Source organism: Hibiscus syriacus, unplaced genomic scaffold (genome assembly GCF_006381635.1).
Source record: "Hibiscus syriacus cultivar Baekdansim isolate YM2019G1 unplaced genomic scaffold, ASM638163v2 tig00005974_pilon, whole genome shotgun sequence".
In the NCBI taxonomy this organism is placed as follows: domain Eukaryota; kingdom Viridiplantae; phylum Streptophyta; class Magnoliopsida; order Malvales; family Malvaceae; genus Hibiscus; species Hibiscus syriacus.
This window is the reverse complement of record NW_024062076.1, coordinates 1,189,363-1,210,884: the sequence shown is the minus strand read 5'-3', so window position 1 is coordinate 1,210,884 and position 21,522 is coordinate 1,189,363. Positions and strand designations below refer to the sequence as shown.

The window sequence follows — 21,522 nt, the reverse complement described above, 5'->3', positions numbered from 1 at the left end:
AAAATCCAGAACTATGGTACATTTTTATAATGTATATTGTTATCATAAAACATGACACAAGTTAAGTGACCAATTTTGTTATAAAGTCATAAGGTATTAAAAGTATCCTAGAAATAAAAGTGTAGATACTATTAAAGTTGTATTTATAATTCAATGAGGGACAGAGTTATAAGTACAAACAATAACTGATTTTTAAATAAACTATAAAAAGGAGTTATGGTCCATAAAAAAATAGATATCTCGTATTTTCTCTTATCTCCGTAAGAGAGTTTATACTTAATGGAAATCTATCTTCTAGGAAGATCACAACTAAAATCAATCTAGTATTTATTTTACGTTAGAGAGTTTATACTTAATGAAAATCTATCTTCTAGGAAGATCACAACTAAAATCAATCTATTATTTTTTTTATTCTTGATGATTTGACATAATTAGATCTTGATTGTTTTTCATATTTTTTGTGGTATATTTCTAACAAGTGGCATCATCACTAGGTCGTGTTGAAAGATTGAAAATGAATTTAATTTCTTTTATTTTCTGGATTGATTCGTTCTTAAAATTTTTAGGATTTGATATATTAGTTTGGTGTTTGAATTAAAGATTAGTAGTTAAATTTTTATAGTTTTAATATTTCATAATATGAATTCAATTTTTATTAGATTATCCGTAACGATTCTTTAATTTATCGTTATCCTCAAGGCACACTCTTTTTCCTCTATTTAGGTTTAGGGAGGTTTTTTAATGAGGTCTCTGAGGTGGTATACTTTGTAAATTATAATACAAAGTACCTTATTTCAAAAAAAAAACTTTGGTAATAAGCATGTGATAATTATTTGGTTTGATGTGTGAGTAATAAATCGAGCCAAAGGAAAATTTTTGCTTGACATGTTCTTATTATCAATGTTTGGTTACCGCACTAGATATCACTTAAGGTGAATATTTGGCCTAATTATGAAATATTAATGAAGCATCTGATATCATGAGATAAGATTTAAGTGTATTCAAATTTATTAATACTTTGGTTATCTTTTTATTTAATTAAAAGATAAATTAAGAGAAATTGATTGGTTGGTTGACAATATTTTTATGGTTTTAATTATATTGTTAAAGCAATATATGTACATATTCAATTTGGTTTTTCATTTTTGATTGTTAGTTAATAGAATATATATATATATATATATATATATATATATATATATATATATATATATATATTGAAACAAATTCATATTATGACTATGTCTGATATTTTGATAGATTAGTTGAAACATAATATCGTCAAAGTGACATCTTTTCTGCAGACTGATTCATTTAGAATATGAAGATAATTATGCGTTTCTTGTGATTCATGCGTTTATTAATGGACCCAAAGGAAAGTTAATATTTAGTTGAATTTCAAGCAACACATGTGGTAATAATATGTGACAATTATAAGGTACTTTATGTGACAATTGCATTAGTCCAAAGACTAGTCTATTGTTAGACAAAACTTATTGTCAATGTTGATTACTACAACAAGAGTATCGTTTACTGTTAATATTATTGTCCAAAGACTTGATATTGATGTAGTGTTTGGTATCTTGAGATGGGAATTAGCCATAATTTTGAAGTTATATGTTTACTTAAGATGTAAGCTTCAATTTTATTTATATTTTGTTCTATATTAAGCCAAAGTTTATTTATTGCTATTATCAATTTTATTCTGATGCTTGGTGAGGCAAATTTCAAGTAATGGAAAATGGACTTACATAAGGTTTTGGTTGAATGAACATAGACCTTGCACTAAGGAAAAATAATTTCCACCTCTCATGGGCGATAACACCTTATATAGTATAAGAGATTTTGAGAGGTGGAATTTATTCAAATCGAATTAGTCTAGTGGTCACGAAGCACAATATTTTAGAAGCCTTTAGGGGCACATAATCTGAAAAGATTACTTAAGCTAATGGTTTCCTTAACGAAATCAATAATTTTTTTCAAAAACAATAAGGTTTAAATGCAATCACTTTTGACTTGCTGATGTCTATAAAGTATAAGGGTCAAGAAAATGTGAGGGGTACATTATGAATATGTTTCATATTACTTCAAGACTTAAGACAATTAAGATCGAGTTTTTTTTTTGAAGAATTACTTGTTCTTGTGATTTTAGTATCGACTCCTATTGAGTTTAATTAACTCAAACGGATAAATGAACTCTAAATGAGCTCATTTATCATTATGTCAAATTACTCACTTGAAAAGTGAAAGAAAAAAATAAAACCAAAATGTAGTTAGCAAGGGCCCAACTCAAAAAACACAATAGTATGTTATAAAGGGTTGTTCTCTCTAAGATAAGTTAGGACATATGAGGAGAAATTAAATTTTATAACAATAAGCAACTACTTTGGTTATTATGAGCAATTTAGGGGTTATAAGTTTTATAATATCATAATTATAAATAATTTTAAGGTGAGATCTATAACATTATTTTTGAGGATGTTGAGTTTGGAGGGATAAATAAGGTTTAAGGAATTGAGTTTGAGGAGAAATTGGATTATAACTCAATTCCTATGATCACTTTTGATGATATTATGTGTTCATACATTTCGTTAATCAAGAAGTGAATCTAGAATCTCAACAAGATTATTTTGAACAACTCTCCATTAAGATGAGAAGTTGTCATAGAAGAACAAACTCAACAACCTTGAAGAACAAACTCAACAACCTCAAAGAACAAGTGTCATTAAAAAGATCCATGAGATAAGAGATATTATTTTAGATTATAATGTTTTTACAAGAAATAAGGATGATAGTGGAATGATGGAAGATGTTTAATCAACTTTCATCATGTCATAAAACTTCTGACTCTCAAAAGTGGATTAATGTCATGTAAGGAGAGTATAAGTTCTATACAAGATAATAAAGTTTGAGAACTTGTCTCATTACCTGAAGATGCAAAACTTATTGGTTGAGAATGAATATTTAAAACCAAGATGGATGCAAATGATTATGTTAATAGGTATAAGGCGTGTCTTGTATCTAAAGGATATACTCAGAAAGAATAGACTAATTTCATAGTCTTTCTCTTTGGTTTAATTGAAAGACTCTTTTAGAATAATTATGATACTTGTTGCTCATATTTGATTTTGATTTACATAAGTTGGATTTTAAAATTGTGTTTCTCAATGGTAACATTGATGAAATATTTTATATGGTGGAGTTAGAAAATTGTGTCAAATGATACAAAATTAATGATATGCAAATTAAGGAAATCCATTTATAAGTTCAAGTATCACTCCTGTTAATTGTATAACAAATTTCACCAAGTGATTATCTTTTTTAGTTTTGAAATGAATTTGGTTGACAATTGTATATAATATAAGTTCAATAGGAGTAAATAAAATAATTCCCCTTATTGCTAAAGGAAACAAGTATACTCTTGATCAACTCCCTAAGGATGATTATGAAACTAAGGAAATATTAAAGGTTCCTTATGCTTTAAAAATAAATGAGGACTTTAATGTATACATAATATGCATTCAGACATAGCGCATGATTTTAGGATATTAAGTAAATATTTAAGCAATTTGTGTATTAATCATTGAATATCAGTCAAATTGATTCATACGATATATTTACAAATAAAAATATTACATGCTCACATATCGGAGGTCTAGTAAGTAAAAGATCATCAGATTTATGGACTCTGACTTATTGGAATATGGATTCAGAATTTTATCAGATAAACTATTATTTATTGATTGATAAGAAATACCACTTGAGTTATTTTGTGATAAAAAAGTTGCGGTCTTTGTTTTCAAATATAACATAAACATCTTAAATCTGAGTACATAGACATTATGTTTCTGGTTGTTTGAGAAATTTTAGAGTGATTATGTGTGTAGACAGTGGTTTTCGCCCTTATTATTATTATTATTAAATAATTAAAATTTACATTACAATCCTAATTATAACATCAAATCAGGCCCAACAAACCCAAACCCGATACATGATCCAGAAGGCCCAAAATGAAGACCCAAATAGAACCAGTCGACCCAAAGTCCAAGATCTGACCCAATCATCTGGCCCAAACCTGGCTAGGGTTTTTACCCTAGCCCCAGCCACCTTTAATCCTAGCCGTTGGATATGATTGAGATTCAACGGTCCACAAGCGTTTAGATTAGAGTTTTAACCCTAAAGACTTATAAACCTCCGCAGCCGATAACATTAGAACCGTCCACCTGCCGTGTGTGTGTTGCACGCGTCCACCTCCTTAGATTCCAGCCACCGCCGCTGTCATTTTTAGACCGCCGCTGTCATTTTCAGACCGCACGACCAAAATCCAAAAGATCTGGATGCATTAAATGCACCCAACTAGGAATCGACGTCACCCCTAAGTGAGTCACTATCATAGCCCGATGATTCAGAGGACTTCTCCTCTCCGACCGGTTCGAAGGGAGAGCCATGGGTCCCTATAAAAGGAACCCACCTGCAAGTAAGAGAAAAGAGAAGCAACAACCAACTACCAATAGACAAAAAATACACAGCAACCATTCGAGCAACAACAAGACCAAAAACAATAGAAAACCGAAAAAAACTTACCTCGTCGTCATCGGAGCCTTCAAGCATCGTCGGAGAGTCGTCGGTTCGAAGGTATCTCCCTAGATCTAGGGCGTTTGGTGGGATTTTAGTCTTAGGGGTGATTGGATTTGGGTTTAGGGTAGGAAAATGGTTATTTTGAGGTAACGTTTATATCGCTGGCCGTCGTGTGTGGCGGCGGGAAGCTCCGGCAAGCGGTGGCCAGAGGTTGGCGGCCTTCCTTCGATGAGAGAAGTAATAGCGAGGCGAGAGACAAAAAGTTTTCTGTCTTTCAGAGATATAAGCAAAATGAAAAATTGAGAGTTTTGGCTCATTTTTGGGACGGTTAAGGGTATTTATACCCTCCCTCATATGGCGCCGTTTTGAGGGGAATTTTTGCGTTTTAGTGTGTGGGCAAACCCTTTTCCAGTCCTTTGAATTTTGTAAAACTTTAATTTTGGTCACTGTAATTAATTTCCATGTACTTTAATTTGGATCTCAAGTTTTATCCGTGTTCTATTTTAGTCCTTTTATGCTTGTTGTTTTATATTTTATGTTTATTTAATTCGAGTCCTTAAATTTTAATGATTTTCATTTTATTCCTAGATATTGGTAGTGGTTAAATTATGATTCCAGTACCTTTATTGTGTAATATTCTAGTTTATGGCCATGACTTTCGATGGGTTTATAGTTTAATCCCTAAATTTAATATTTTTTTATTTTAATTCTTCATTTAGATGTTTGTCAATTTTTCTAATTGTAATGATTTTCATTTTAATCCTAGATATTGGTAGTGGTTAAATTGTAATATTTTTAAATGTTATTTTACTTGAAAAGTTTATAGAAGCAAACCTTAACTGACAAGGAGTGTGTTTCCAAGAATTTTTCGAAAAAAATAATATATTTTACATTCGAATAATTTTTTTTAATATAATTCATATATGTATTTCGACAATATTATTTTGTATGGGAAATACATAAAAATATCCACTTAACTAACAAGGAATGTATTTTTGAGAAATTTTCTTGCAAAATAACAACCTTTATATTTTTTCTAAAAAAATATCATAATTTAAATGTTTTTCGAATTTGCCAATTTCAATATTTAGATGATGTATAATCGCTTAGGTACCAATTTCGGGCATTATGGGGGTGCTACTCCTTCCCCACACTTAATCGACTCTCAAAACCTTTTCAAAATGAATTATTGGTCAAACACATATCATTTTTTATCTTTTAAAATTGTTTTTCTTAAAATTATTTTAAAAGATATTTTTAGGTATTCGACCTACCTAATCCAAAGGTCGATGGAGACGCCAAAAATAATTATTTTTTTATTTTAAAACCCAACCTTTTCCTAAAATTAAGTTGGATCAATCCCCACCATAGCCCTAAAAAGTTATAAGGGTCGTTCCAACAACTTGGCGAAGAGAGTTATACTGTAATCGATTATATGTCATCTTTTTAGTTGAAAATAAAAAATATGAATGATATTTAAATTTTGAAAATTAAATTTTTTTCCATCACATCACATTTTTTATTAGTCGTACTAATGTTATTGGTTTACGTGTTTCAGATTTCTAACCTTTATTGGTTTGATTATTCTTGGATCGAGGCAAAGGATTATGAGTTTCCCCTCACACAAACCATAACTTTTGACATTTAGAACCTTCTAATTGTGCTCTATCCCGTTAGGTAAAGGTGAACGCTATGCTTACGTGAGAAAAAATATTTTTCTCCACATGGGCTTTAGCAAGTAACCTCTGGCGTATGTATGCCTCATGTTTATGAATGAAACATCAAGTTTCCTCATATGGACATGGGGAAACACATCCTCTCGAATTGAACTCAATCCGTTTAAGCCTATAATGGGTGAGGATCGAGGGTCTGACATGCTCAAGGGGGCACCATCAAAGGATAATTTGAGGACCCTATTCATAGTACCAAATTTATGCCTGTTTTATACTGAATCTCTGTCTGCGGTTCTTCAAAAGTCACAAAGGGGGAAACTTACTCTAACCTTTTTCTCGAATCTATTTATTTATTTTTGCAAAAAGCATGAGAACTAGAAAAGTATGCAATTAAGTTTTATATTTTCGTATGAAGTCTGTGAATTAGATATTATATGGTTAGGATTATTTTCTTGTAAATAACTGTATAAGTTTCTAGAGATGAAAAGAAGTCATGCAATCAAAACTCATTGGTACTTAGGAGTTTGCTCCCAAGTTCAGAGACTCAAGTTCAATCCAAGCCGAGAGGTGGCTCTCATTTTGATTCTATCCCTATATCATATAAGGAGTTGTACAAGAAGTTACTAGAAGCCCGGGAGGTGGCCCTGCATTATGTGAAACCTTGGCAACTTCCATATCCAAATTGGTATGGTATCAATGTTCATTGTGAATATAATGTCAGAGCTCAAGGATATGCCATTAAGAATTGCACCGCCTTCAAGCATCGAGTCTAACACCTTTTAGATCATGGAGTTAGAGATGAAAGGTTGATCTAGTTTGGTAACTGATTGTCCTATTAGGTTGGAGCCAAAAATATTTGAAGGTAAGGGTATCAGTGGGGACATCCAGGAAGAAGAAAGTTTGTTAAAGTACGAAGCTCAAGTGCATCCCTTAAGGAGTAGATAACAGGGGTCACTAAGATAAAGAACGATGTTGAACACTGGAGAAAGAATTGAAAAGTACATGAAGGTCGAGACAAAAAGTCCTCTCATGATTTACAGATGGCAAAAAAAGGCGCAATACAACAGTTAATGACTTGGAAAGATGCCAAGTCGAAAATCATATGTTGAATATGTTCATAGCCAATATGGAAGCTTCATACTAGCGTCACCAATGTGAGAATAATGTCGAGCTAAAAGTCACTAAAGCTAAAAACAAGACATTGACGAGGATTATAGATGTTTCATAACCACAAAGACTCTCGTACAAGGAAAAAAGAACAACAGTGTATACAGCTCCGAGAGTTAACACAGACGAAGATGATTTCATGCAAGAAGTTGTTGCCCAAACAAGGAATATGGATCACAAGTTGATTGATTTAGTTGGCTTTGCAGGAGAATTGAAGCAGATTAATAACTCAACACTCGAGTATGAGAGAAAGTTAACTCGACCTCTAAAAAAATAGAAAAGTTAGGAGTTAAGGCTATCCTTTCTATGTAAAGTTTGTTTGACATACCAAAACCCTTGTGTTCAATGAAAGTTGTTTTAAGATGGTCACTCTGGAATGACATCTCTTGCATTTGCATCGCAACTTTTACATTTCCCTTTCTGTATCTTCACATTCGTATGTGCATCTTTACATTCATATAATACGTCATACATTGCATAATATATATGCATTAATCACAGATTTTGGTATTATCTCGTAGAGAGTCTTGTGACAGTAATATTGAAGGTAAATTGAAGCCACCCCGTTTGTACCTAAAAAATGTTTGAAAACAATGGATATGAAGCTTTGGGCATGCCACTAAGAACAATTGGGCGTCGAAGAGCATGTTGTAGAATCTAATTGATTCAGAGACATAGTCTTTAGATTGTAATAACCCTGATGATCAAGTCGAGCATCCACATGTCTGATGAGTAATGGGGCATCCTAATTAGGAAAATATCATTTCATTCATCATGAAGCGTTTTCTTCACTTGCATTGTCTTGTTTGAGTCTGTTTTTGTTCTTTCTTTCTTTATTTACCTAAATATTTACTAAAAATGTTTGGTGATTGAACTTATGCTACTTTTTAAGGTCATGAGCAATGAATCAAATTTTTAATCTTGAAGTTTTTTTTAGTACCAAGTGAATTAAAAATTCTTTTAATTTTTCAAGAGTTATAGATCTTTGGCAAATGGTAAAATTAGACCTTTCATATCTCGTCCAAAGCCAAAAAAAAATTACTCGATCTTCTTTTACCTTAAATAATTCTTAGTCATTACCAAAACCAAATTTTGACACTACATTTATCGGAGTCTCTGAAGTCATACCTTTACCTTTTTTTTCGAAACACTAAATTCATACTTTTTATCTTCTCGGGTAGAGCCGATCTATTTAAAACACTATCTTCCCCCATATACATGACTCAAAGTCACATTTTTTCCTTTTCAGATACAAAACCATCATTTTTCTTTATACCAGTGAAACCGAAAGGCCTCAAAGTACAAAACTTTCATTTTTCCATGAATTTTCCTATAAGAAGAGATGAGATGGTGCATCATGGACCAACTTGTTGAAGAGAAGCTCGAGTAATTAAGGCATGATCGAAGCAAGAAAAAGAAAAAAACAAAGGGAATGATTTAAATAACTATATCATGCATTAATTACATTGTTTTCATGTAAATAAAAGTTAATCCTAAATATTCATCCCCTGGGGATACCTCTTTTTACAAGGACTTATGTGTATGAAATGATGAACGACTTTCTTTCATTTATCCCTTCAAAAAAAGAGAAAAATATATCCCTTCTTGTCCCCATTTGAGCCTGAATTATTTTTCTTCAGATTCAACACTAACCAAGGATCTCCCTCCACATTGGGGGCAAGGTGAATGATATCTGCTCACAGGAGTAAAGTTCGTCAAACCAATTTTATTACAGGGGTAACTCTCCATGAAATAAAGAGGAATAACAAGGAACAATAAGGTAGATCAAATGCAAAGTGCTCAGAGATCAAATCCAGTCGAGAACAACGAATGAAATTCCAAATACAAGAAACAAATAGGAAAAGAAGTTGCTCAAAACAATTACAGTCCTATATTAATCTAATAAAGCAGAGATAGAAGAAAAAATAGATAAAAAGATAATAGAAAAAGAAAAAGAAAGAGAAAGAGAAGAAAAAAGATAGAAAGAGAAAAAAGAAATGATAAAAGAAGCAAAGAAATAAAGAAAAAAGAGAGATGAAAACAAAGAGAAAAAAGAAGAAAGAAAATAAATCAAGTATTTCAAGATGAGTGACTCATTGAGCCTCAAGCCACAAGGTTGATCAAGTGCAATCATTTCAAAGATTCATATTCAAAAATAAGAGCAAGAAATGCTGAAAATATAAGAAAGTGGAAATGAACTCTAGCGTGAAAACCCAAAAATGGGCAGACTAGAGGGATCCAGAAAAAGAAAAAGAAGATAAAAGACAAATACCAAGCAGTCCAAGCCAAGAAAGGCAAGATTGAAGGCATCAGAATGAATTTATCCTTGGTTCAATTACCCTTGAACACTTGTTTGGGCCTATTTATCACTTTCTTTCGTAACCTTGAGCCCTAGCCTATATTACGGGCCTAAAAAGTCCATTCTAATCATACATCAATTTCCAAGTGAAAGAGACTATCTTCATATTTCATTCCGCTTCTCAGGATTGATTTTTATTTGCAAAAATTGGGTTTTTAAAATATTTAATGCATGATAAGAAAAATATTAAATGAAAGAAAGACGTTTATCATTTCATACACATAAGTCCTTGTAAAAAGAGGATACCTCTTTTATTTACATGAAATGATGAACGGCTTTCTTTCATTTTCCCTTCACAAAAGGAGAAAACATTTTTCAAAATTCTTTTAATTGATATTTTATATTTTTTTTAAATAAAAAGAAGAAGAAAAACATTTTCAAACAAGGCAATCTTTGGAGTAGGTCTTGGTAGTTAAGACATGTCCCTCAGACACAAATTTCATGCTTGGAATCAATGATGGAACAAGGAAATGATAAATGTTGGGGAATTTTTTGAAGTCTCGTATCATTCAAGAATACAAGATCATATTACTGACCGCAACAAGAATTTGAGAGAGAAAACACTTCCTCTAAAATGAAGATGGAAAACAAAGACCATAAGAGAATCAGGCTAATCCTATAAAGATTGCAAACTTGAGCTGATTAGTTGCTATAGGTACATTCATCTTGTTATACATGTATACATGTTTCTTACATATTATGCAAGAAAAGAAGAGAAAAGAAAAATCATAATTCAAGCCTCAAATGGAGGGGATTGCATTAAGAGTGGCAGAAACCCAAGAATTGAGAAACCCAATGCACATGACAATCATCGTTTTAGAAGTGGGCTAGGTTACCCAGCTAATGCGTTTTTTGGAAACTAAGTCTGACTTTCAGAGGTTTCCTGATAGAATTTTAAATGAGTTATCAAAGAAGCTAAGTCTGGTTTTCAGATGTTTTTGAACATGATAGATTTTTTTTAAAAAAAACTAAGCTTGATTTGCAAAAGTTTCTTACTTGGTAAGTTATTTGGGCAATCAGTAGTCTTTTGAGCATGATGATTAAATCCTTTGGGTCATATGTAAGTCTTTCGAGAAAGATAATAAGTCCTTTGGGCATTTCGGTTAGGATGTTTTCACATAAATTTTGATAAATGAGAAAGTGATTTCCAAAGTTTCTTACCCAGTAAACCATTTCCCAAATTGGACTATCAGATGTAGAAGGAAAGCAAAGATTCTTAGGCAAAGAAAGCCAATCTTATCAGGGGTAAATATTTGTTGGGGATAAGAAGAAATTGACACAACTCAAGACTTGGAAGAGTGCATGCTGGTGCAAACAAAAGTGAAGATAACTTAATCAGGAAAAGAATAAAGATCGCTCTTACAGCCATTCCCACCATATATCAAGAAAACATGAATTTATACATGATACATGAATTTGTGTCATTGCACCATATGTCATTTCATATATATGTGATAAATTTTGATCTCTCTCATGAGAATGTCTATTAAAATATGTTTTGAGAAATTTTTGTCTCTCTTAAGTTGGTTTCCCTAGAAACTTTAATTGTGGAATTCTTAGAACATGTCTCATAAGAAACTCAATCTTGTCTTACTAAAAATCATTTTCCCTTGAAACTTCAACTTGACTTCCTCATGAAGAGAAGTCAATCTTTATTATTACTGACTTCCTCACGAAGATGAGTCAATCGTTGACTTTCTCGTAAAGAGAAGTTAATCTTTGTTATTCCTGACTCCCTTGGGAAGAAGAGTCAATCCTTGACTTCCTCGTAAAGGGAAGTTAATCTTAGTTATTCTTAAATTCCTCGTGATGAGAAGTCAATCTTTGTTATTCCTGACTCTCTCGCGAAGAGGAGTCAATCCTTGGCTTTCTCGTGAATAGAAGTTAATCTTTGTTATCATTTACTTTCTCGTGAAGAGAAATAAATCTTTGTTATCCTTGACTTCCTTGTAAAAAAAAGTCAATCTTTGTTATTCTTGATTTTCTCGTGAAGAGAAGTCAATTTCTCAGTATTATTATTCTTGACCTTCTCGTACAGAGGAGTCAATTTTCAGTGTTGTCTTCCTTGATTTCTCATGCAGAGGAGTCAATCTTTTAGTGTTGTCCTTCTTGATTTTCTATCGAAGAGGAGTTAATCTTTCAAATTCGGTCTTCTTGAAGAGCAGCAAAGCAATTGACCTTCGATTCAATCATCCCTGAAGAGTATCGAAGTATATTAAAATTTTTCTCGAGTTTGATCTCACCTAAAGAGTAGTGGAGCAGACTTGTCTTCCCTAAGATCTTATCTCTCCTAAAGAGTAGCAGAGCATATCGTTATTTTCTAGATTTGATCTTCCTGAAGAGCAGTAAAGAAAATCAAGTTCGATTCAAGCTTCCATGAAGAGCAGCGAAGTAGATCAAATTTTTTCTTGAGTCTAATCTCCCCTAAAGAGTAGTGGAGTAGACCCATCTTCCCTTAGATCTGATCTCTCCTATAGAGTAGCAGAGCAGATTGTCATTTTCCAGATTTGATCTTCCTGAAGAGCAGTGAAGCAAATCAAGTTTGATTCAATATATCCTGAAAAACAGTGAAGTGAATTAAAAATGTTTATATCTGAGTACCCGAAAAAGAGGAACAGATCAAGTCCGATCTACCCTAAAGAAATAGTAGAGTAGATCTCTCATCAGATTTCAAAGCATGAAGTCGACTGGACGAGAACTCATTATCTCTTTGTCTTTGCCCTATTCTTGTTAACACTAGAATAAACAAAAAGGGGCAGTTGTAGATAGTGATTTTCGTCCCTATTATTATTATAATTATTATTAAATAATTAAAATTTACATTATAGGCTCAATTACAACATCAAATCAAGCCCAACAAACCCAAGCCCGATACATGATCCAGTAAACCCAGAATGAAGACCCAGTTACAACTAGCCAACCCGAAGTCCAAAATTCGACCCAATCAGTAGGCCCAAACCCGACTAAGGTTTTCACCATTAGCATCGGTTGCCGTTAGATCTGATTGAGATCCAGCTGTCCATAAGCATTCAGATTATGATTTTTACCCTAAAGATTTATCAACCATCACCGTCGATGGAATTAGAACCGTCTGCCACGCGTGTGTTGCACGCGCCCGACTCCTCATATTCTAGCCACCGCCGTTGTCGTTTTTAAACAGCACCGGCCAAAATCCAAAAGATCTTGATGCTTTAAATGCACCCAGCTAGAATTCGGTGTTGCAGCTAAGTGAGTCATCGCCATATTCGGGTGACCCAGAGGACTTTTTCTCTCCGATCGGTCTAAAGGGAGAGCCATGGGTCCCTATAAAAGGAACCCACCTGCAAGCAAGAGAAAAGAAAAGTAACAACCAACAACCAACAGACCAAAAATACACAACAACCATTCAAGCAACAACAAGACCAAAAACAGTAGAAAACAAAAAAAAAAGCTTACCTCGCTATCACTGGAGCCTTCAAGCATCGTCAGAGAGTCGTCGGTTTGAAGGTATCTCCCTAGATCTAGGGCGTTTGGTGGGTTTATAGTCTTAGGGGTTATTGAATTTGGGTTTAGGGTCAAAAAAGGGTTATATGAGGTAACTTTTATATCACCGACCGCCATGTGCGGTGGCGGGAAGCTCCGACGAGCGGTGGCCAGAGCTTGCCGACCTCCCTCCAGCGAGAGAAATAAGAGAGAGGCGATAGAGAAAAAGTTTTCTCTCTTTTTAGAAAGATAAGAAAAAAATGAGAGTTTGGCTCATTTTTGGGCCGATTAAGGATATTTATACCCTCCCTCATATAACACTGTTTTGAGGGGTCTCTGCGTGTTTGCAAATCCTTTTCCAGGTCCTTTGAACTTTTTAAAACTTTCATGTTGGTCATTGTAATTAATTTCCATGTATTTTAATTTGGATCTCAAGTTTTACCCGTGTTTTGTTTTAGCCCTTTTATAGTTGTTATTTTATTTTTTTTGTTTATTTTAATTTGAGTCCTTAAATTTTAATGATTTTCATTTTAAAACCTAGATATTGGTAGTGGTTAAATTACGATTCCATTACCTTTATTGTGTAATATTCTAGTTTATGGCCATGACTTTCAATGATTTTGCAGTTTAATCCCCAAATTTAATATTTTTAATATTTTAATTATTCATTACATGTTTTGCAAATATTTGCTAATTGTAATATTTTTAAATATTATTTTACTCGAGAAATTTATAAAAGCACACCTTAACTGACAAGGAGTGTGTTTCCAATAATTTTTTGAATAAAATAATATATTTTAGATTCAAATGAATTTGTTTTTAATATAATTCATATATGTGTTTGGGCAATATTATTTTGCATGGGGAATCCATAAATATACCCCCTTAACTAACAAAGAAGGTATTTTCGAGAATTGTTCATGTAAAATAACAACCTTTATATTTTTTTCTAAAAAATATCATAATTTAAATGTTATTCAAATTTGCCAATTTCAATATTTAGTTGACATATAATTGCTTAAGTACCGATTTCGGGCGTTGTGCCTGTGCTAATCCTTCCCCACACGTAATCGACTCTCGAACTATTTTCAAAATGAATCTCTTGTCAAACGCAAATAAATTTTTTATCTTTTAAAATTGTTTTTCTTAAATTTATTTTAAAAGGTATTTTTAGGTATTCAACATACCTAATCCAAAGGTCGATGGAGACTCCAAAAATATTTATTTGTTTTATTTTTAAACCCAACCTTTTCCTAAAATAAAGTTGGATCGATCCCTGCCATAGCCCTAAAAAACTGTAAGGACCGTTCCAACAATGTGTTTACAGAGCATATTGATACAAACTCATAACTGCGCTTACTAAAGAACTTTCACCCAAGGTCTTTTATGAGCACACTACTCATGTGAGTGTAATATCATTTAAGGATATTCAGTTTTAGTGAGAGTTTGTAATTATAATGCTTGTTTGTCATAAACACAATTCCAGTTGCTTCAGTTTAAGGATATTTATGTCAAAGTTATTTTCTGTATAAATAAAGTTTGTTTGGTTTATCCACCATCTGATTTTGGTAAAATTTGATTTCACTAATGTTTAAAGATTACTAGTTGGAGATAGACATGTGTGGTTCACATTGCATGGAATTTTCATGTTATGCTCCATGATTGATCTATGTTATTTGACTTTATTTGTATACGTGACCATTGATGGATTTAGTCATGATTTCTATAGCAAAGGATTCTTTGATCCTATATGAATATAGTTGATGGACGAGATTGTTATAGAATACCTATTGTATGATAACAAGTTTTGAGCTCATAAGGTTATACATTTATCATGAAACATTTGTAGCCCAAGTGGGAGATTGTTGGATTAAAATCCATAATTATGGGCACATATTTATAATGTATATTGTTATCATAAAATATGACATAAATTAAGTGACTAATTATGTTATAAAATCATAAGGTATTAAAAGTGTCATGGAAACAAAAGTGTAGATACTATTAAAGTTTTATTTATAATTCAATAAGAGGCAGAGTTATAAGCACAAACAATAATTGATTTTTAAATCAGTTAATAAAGGGGTTATGGTCCCTAAGACATAGATATCTCATATTTTTTTCTTATCTCGTCATAGAGTTTATATGTAAGGGGACTATCTTCTTGGAAGATCAAAATCAAAGAAAGATTCAAAGATCTCAAGCTTTTGGGTAATCTCTAACAATTGATTCAAGTACGCTTCCATCAATCTAATATTTATTTTATTTGTGATGATTTAACATAATTAGATATTGGTTGTTTTTCATATTTATTATCTTTGTTTCTTAAAAAAAACTATAAGTATATCTTATTTCCTTTGCAATTACTCTATTATTAAATATAGAAAGGGACTTTGGCATAAATGCGAAGACATAAATGGGGTTACGAGTTTTTGTACTTAAAAACTAAAATCCCAGGCTGTCTTCCTCCCTCGTCTGTTTAATTAATGGGATTGATTTAAGAGGGCGGCAAATCAATGGTTGCCTTCATATATAAGAACCTGTTTTTATATATTTTGCATTTACATTTACATTTATACACTTAAATGTAATAACTCAAAATTAAGTAATTTGGAAATTCCTTATATATAACTATTTAATCATAAGTTCAGGTTTAATTGGACCTTGGCTGTTAATATGGGCAAAAGCTAATAGGAGCATCGGGTTGACATCTTTTTTTTAAATAGTTTATATATTTTATATAAAAAATATAAAAATAATTGGCCTACATTGTTTGTCTCATCCATTTTAAAATAAATTTGATACTATAATTTAATTTTTCTTATTCCGTTTGTGTTAGAGAAAAATATTTTTATTTTTTATTAAATTTCATAAAAAATATATAAATAAGATTTATTAGATAATATTTTAATTCAATTTCAAATATGAATAAAATCATGTATCTTTATATAAAATTGTTCAAACTCGAGTTACTTAGAGAGCAAACAATACTTTATTATTAGAACTACTTATTGAATTATGTATTGTTAAGAGATTTGAAAAACTGTGTTGTAGAGAGTTTTTTTTTTTTTTTTGAATAGTGTGTTGGAAAGAGTACTTTTATTTTTGACATCGCGTGTTGTAAAGAGTTAAATGTTGAAAATGGTGTGTTTATGAGGTCTATTGATACTATATTTAATTCTCGAGAAACATGTTTGAAATTCACCTCTCATGCTCTGGGGTAAATTTGTTCAATATTTTTCTAATAATTTAGATTAGTATAAGATATTATCCTTTTAAAATCTGTTTTTTAATTTATTCTCTTTAACCATTATAATCACTCATAAAGAATAGAGATTCCACATTATTGTTTGAAAATAGAGAATTACGCATAAGTACATACAATATAACTCCAAAATTTTTGGTAATAATAATTAAATAGAGGCAAACATATAATTGAATTAATTAAAGTCTTAAAAGTAGCATTCAAATTAAGCAAGAGAGAAACGGCAGTCACGCAGAAGTCAATTCCAAAATTGGTAAGGAGCCATTTTAGGCCTTACAAGAAAGCAAGGATCACAACTGGTGCGCTCTTGACTTCCCCCACTATTGTAAATAAAGTCTTTAGCCTCCCATCATATATTACATTTAAATTACTAAAACTGCACTACCCTGATAATTCCACTACTTGACTTTAAAAAAACTACCAATAACTTCCTCATTTATCACTCCATCTTCAATTCCAAAAACAAATGAGGATGTTATGGGTAACACACGAAGGACCAAGACCCTATTTTTCTGATGCATTGGCGGCCTCACTGCAAGAGCATGCACCATTTCCTTTATCAGGGCTGCTACTACTACTACTACTGAGAGCAGCCCTGATTTGGTGAACGTTTTTGCATAAATTGTTGTTGATGGTGGCAATGCTTGAGAAATTGATCTTTGCTAATGGAATTGTGCTGGCAAGAACTTGAAGTCCAACGGTGAGTAAACTGCCTGCAGACATGTGCCCATTTGCGTCTTCAGTACTGCCATCATCTTTGATGAGTTCCATTGGTGCTATAAAAAAGCCTAAAGGAAGCAATGGGATGCAAGATGTATCCTCCCGGCTCATCGTAGCCTGAACGGAATCGACATAGATGGTTGAGTATGAAACGAGGCTGCCGGATCGATCGGTGCAGCTCTCTTGCAGCATCAGCTCTACGTGCTGTGAGGAGTTGCTGGAAACCTACACTTAATGCGATTACAAGTTATATGTAGAAACATAGAATTTAGCAAGCCGAGGAGGAAACTTACATTCATTCTAAGAAGTGAAATGCAATTTCCGGGATGGGCGCCATTAGCAATGTGAGCCACTTCTTGTAAAGCATTCCTATTTGAAAGTATCTCCAGCTGCATAATATTCCATTAAAATGACGCAATCCGAGATGAAGCTAAAAAATGGATACAGATGAAACAAAATGGAATCTGAGCTCTGAGGCGTTCATCCCTCAAAAGGTCAAAGATTTGGTGGTGAGGATATGGCATCCAAGTAGTGGAAACAGCACAACGAATGAGTCCGTTGGGTTGGCCTGGTTAAGTGACTTTCCTTGTCGTGATTCTGACAGTATCATCATCGGAATCTGTAATAGCTGTCCATAACTGATCACTGGAACAGCTGATGTTAACACAGAATGATCTTATCATTCTTTGAGCAAGTCTCATCAGATTCTTCCTTGCTTCAGGGGAAGGTATCACTGAAAGTGAAAGAAACAAAAGGTGTGTGACTCATTATAATGGAACCCAAATCATAAAAAGTGGGATTTTTTGAACCTCCTATGTCAGTGATATTTCTGACCATGAGGCTTGCAATCCTTTTCACATTGTCTCTCTAAAACAGCAAACCAACGATTTGCTCCAAAAGCCGTCCCACTCTGAACGAAATGGTTAAATATCTGATGGATAGGTCTCTCCTCTATCTCTGCATGTTTAACCCATGTACCTGCAATTGTCTAATATCAAGTCATGCACAACTTTAATTAGAAACATTTATGTAAAAGAAAAGGATATTTTTGTACGCACCCTTGAGTATCCGTTACGCATGTCAAGAATTAAACATCCAGAGGGCCTTCTCTTGTATACGGGAAACGAAGTCTGTAAGTTATTATGAAAGCCACCAGTGGGAAATCAACAATTGCCCAATACGTTTCATCGTCCAGATTTTTCTGTTGGCAATTACGAAGGAAATATCCCTCTGGAGTGGGCACTGTTAGAAGTTAGTTGTTAAGTATAGCTGAGGTTAAGTTCAGCTAGGTTCAGGTGGTTGAGTTCTTGAGGTGATTAGTTTGTTACTCAAGGTTGTTAGTGTAGTTAACGGTAGTTAGCTTAACTACTTAGCATTGTAAGTTGTATATAACAGCAGGTGATGAACTCTTGTATTGTGTGTTGAATACAATTTCTAAAATTTACAAGTAGTTGATTTCTCAATATGTATCTAGGATCAAGGTCCTTCAGGCTCAAGATGATGTGGTTAATGAAATGAAAGAATCGGCATCCAAGGAACTTCTGAATGTGAGCCGTGATCACCGTGTGTACAAAAATCTTTTGAAATATGTCATTGTTCAGAGTTTGGTCAGACTGAAAGAACCTGCTGTTTTACTGCGTTGTCGCAAAGATGATGTGCACTTAGTGGTGTCTGTACTGGATTCAGCAAAAGGGGAATATGCTTCTAAAGTTAATGTTGATCCATCGGAGATATTCATCGACGATGTCCATCTTTCCCTGCACCTTCTCACCACAACGCTCATGGTCCTTTTTTGCTCTGGAGGTGTTGTCTTGACATCTCAAGATGGAAAGATTGTTTGTGAGAACACCTTAGATGCACGGTTGGATGTTGCATTCAATAAAAAGCTTCCAGAGATACACAAGTGGCTCTTTGGTCAGGTTGGTGCTTGAAGGGTAGATGTTGAACAGGATCCAGTTTCTATACTGGTGCCAATGGCAAGGCTATCACTGCTATTTCTGCATAGTTGTATAATTCTTTTGTGTGTGTAAACAGAAGTTTAATTTTGTATTCATTTTGTTGCTTTTGTTGCTTCTATCTCAAAGTGTCATGGGACTTGAAAACTTCACAGCTAAGAGTCCATAAAAAAAATTTCAAGGAACCTTGTAAAAGAGGGTGAAGAAGGAAGAAATGAAGGTGAATAAGAAGAACGAACGGAAGCATCGGCACTTTCGATTTAAAGTGAACTGAAGGAAGCATCGGCACTTTCGATTCAAGAAGAACGAAAGGAAGCATCGGCACTTTCAATTAAAAGTGAACGGAAGGAAGCATCAGTACTTTCGACTCAATTGTTCATCTTTTTGTCAAGAAGGTTGAGAAAGTAGGGAGAATGTTAGAAGTTAGTTGTTAAGTATAGCTGAGGTTCAGTTCAACTGTGTTCGGGTGGTTGAGTTCTTGAGGTGGTTAGTTTGTTACTTAAGGTTGTTAGTGTAGTTAACAGTAGTTAGCTTAACTACTTAGCATTGTAAGCTGTATATAACAGCAGGTGATGAACTCTTGTATTGTGTGTGTTGAATACAATTTCTAAAATTTACAAGTAGTTGATTTCTCAGTAGGCACCAATGGAGAGTACTTGAAGTTCAGCATACATCTGCTCAAATAAACAAAAACAACTTATGAATACAAGTTTAATGAATATAGTGTAGACATTGCATGAGTGTATACCAGCTGGAGGCAACCATTAGTCCCTGAAAGACCTGGTGATATCACTTGAATAGTTTTGGCTCTAGCAACTATAGAGGGAAACAGCTCGGTCCATTTGTTCTACAATTGTAAAGAAACTATTTCAAAAAATGAGTTTATGCCATTAACAACGGCTATCGTGAGAAATTGTAAGACAAAATTCAAGGAAAAGAAGTGTACGGCATCAAGGAATGCATCTATCAAGGTGATGCTATTCATTATAACAACTGCACTATCACGGCTAGCCTCAGTTCTGAACTCACTTGAGCGCTGCTTGAGATTTAATGGCCAATGAAACACCTTGGCATGCTCTTGGGGGTAAAGTAATTCCTTGCCATTTTCGTTGCTTCGGACCCAAAGAGGTTCATTTGATCGGCACATCTTCACCAGTTCATCCACGGCAGAGATTGCAAGCTCCATGGCAATAGTTTTCTCCTCCATTAAAAATAGATTGTTATTCTCAGGAAAGGAGGCTGCTTAATTCAGACAGTATTGGAGCCATAGGCTCTGGGAATTGTCTTGGATAAATGTTCATGTCCAAGTCTAATGCAGGTGGCATCAATGCACCCAATGTTTGGATTGGCCGCTCCCATATCATAGTACTAAATTGCAGCCGCAACGCTGCGTAAGGCCCGCATCGTAACGTTTTTTAAGGTTACTTCGACGCAATGCAATAAGGGAACCACATCACGATTGTTGCAGTAAAAAATCATTACGTAACACCGCAACACGATATAAATTGCGCCCCAATGCTGCAACAAACTTTAAATTATCTGAAATATAAAATTACATAGATGAATTGTTCTAATTGAATTCTTAAAACAATTATAAATATATATCATTAATAATATCATAATAACTATGTTTAAAATTAGTTACTTAAATTTGAATTAATTAAATTATTTATTACTTTATTTTAAAAGTAAATTAATTTAAATTTAAATTAAATTTTTCTCATATATAAATTGACTTGATTAGTTTTAAAATAAATTTTTATATTAACTAATTATATGTTTATTTATTATTATATTGGGAAATAATTGATAGACGATGAAGTAAACATCTTCATAGTGATTTGCATTCTGTTGGTACGTTATAAAACTTTTAAATTTAAAATTTGATATCTTGTTTAGATATTTATTATGCTATTTTTATGTAGGTGACAACTGTCGTTTTGATATCAAAATAAATTCCTTCTTCTCAATTAATAAATAAAAGAAATACGTAGTAAAGAGAATCAAGGGTCGATCCTCATGGACTTAGAAAATTTCATATTTCTGTTTGAATTGCTTAAACCATGCGATAAGTAGTAAAAAGGGGGTTTTGGTAAAAATGATTAAATAATAAAAATCAATTTTGAGTAAAAATAACGAAAACAAATAATGTAAAGATGAAAATGAATACGGTAAAAATAGCCTCAAGCCTCGCTTTGACTCAATTTCCTTCGGATAATCTAATTAGATTTTCCCTTCGGGATTCACGTCGGATACTTTGTCTACAAATTTGTCTACAAAGACAATCCTCGTGACTTTTTTGTATACTGAATACCCAATGCAATCTTTAATTCCATCTTTGGA

General features: G+C 33.0%; 1 pseudogene; it reads right to left on the bottom strand.

Moving 5' to 3' along the window:
• Positions 1 to 16,978: 16,978 nt before the first annotated feature.
• LOC120200466 overlaps positions 16,979 to 21,522 on the bottom strand; it is a 28,159-nt pseudogene continuing 23,615 nt past the window's right edge.